Here is a 1142-nt window from a genome sequence, read left to right as displayed (position 1 = left end):
GAACAGCTTCATCCCTTTGAGCTTTTCACCACAGAGGAGCAGGAAGTTCTGGTTCTGATTTCCTGCAGAGCATAGGGATGGCCTTCCCTGTAGGTAATGGGCAATGAGCCCAGTGATCATGATGAGGTAGAAAAGGGATCTGCTCTGTGGGCTGTGGTAAAAAAGGGCCAAGGGAGAAAACTGGTATGGTTGAAAGCTGCCTTGGGAAAAGAAGCATTCTAAATATCAATATGTCAGCTCTGTGGAGATTGGTCTGGCCAAACAGAGGGGCCCAGAAGGCCCCAAGTTGAGACACAGATAGTGAGAGATGTGACAGAACAATCATTTGTGTGTGATTCAGTTCCTCTACCAAATCCTCCAAGGAGATGAGAGAAAGTTTTAGGTATAGGTACTTGTCTTGATCCCCAATGGTAAGGGACTTTCTAAAAGGGAGAAACATATGTTTACTCCTTAGAGTCAGTTTTAAAGGGATAAAATTCTAGTCCATTTCCTTTTTTCCAGGACCTCTTAGGAACAACTATGCAGCAGGGCTTCATGTACAGCAGTTCTGAAGTTTGTAGCAGGACAGAATAACTAGCTGTCATGTAGTGACCCCCACTGCAGCTTCTACTCAGCTTCTACTGTGGGTTGACTTTGAAGACCTCAAGGGATAAAAATCTATATTTTGTGTCCCTTGTCACCTATACTCCTCATAACTTTCCCAAACCATGACCTATGTTTTAAAATCATTTTCTTTCCATTCCGTTGGTTTTGGGAAAGAGAGACTTAAATTCTATGGCTTTCATTTTGAACATAATTAGTCTTTGCAGTTTATCTCAGGATCTCAGGTTGAGGATAAATGTGATTACATGATGCATTGTTTTTAATAAGCAGTAGAGTGGAAAGGGAGTCCTGTCTTCTTCCTCTTGTGGTGCCATGAAAAGAAGTGAAAATTTCCTTTGTCTTCCAAGGAGTTTTAAGTCATCGAAATTTCTGCAACCTGGCCCTAATAATCAGAATATATATTTGACCCACCACTACTCACATTAAAATATTCATTTATGTCCTCTCATACATTATTTCATCATTCTCTCTGCCACTGTCTCTCTTTCTGTCTCTTAAATCAAAGTAGACCTGGACTCTACACTTTGCAAGGCAAAAGG

The sequence above is a fragment of the Trichechus manatus genome, unplaced genomic scaffold, assembly GCF_000243295.1.
Source record: "Trichechus manatus latirostris isolate Lorelei unplaced genomic scaffold, TriManLat1.0 scaffold00398, whole genome shotgun sequence".
NCBI classification, from domain to species: Eukaryota; Metazoa; Chordata; class Mammalia; order Sirenia; family Trichechidae; genus Trichechus; species Trichechus manatus.
Note: the sequence above shows the minus strand (reverse complement) of the source record.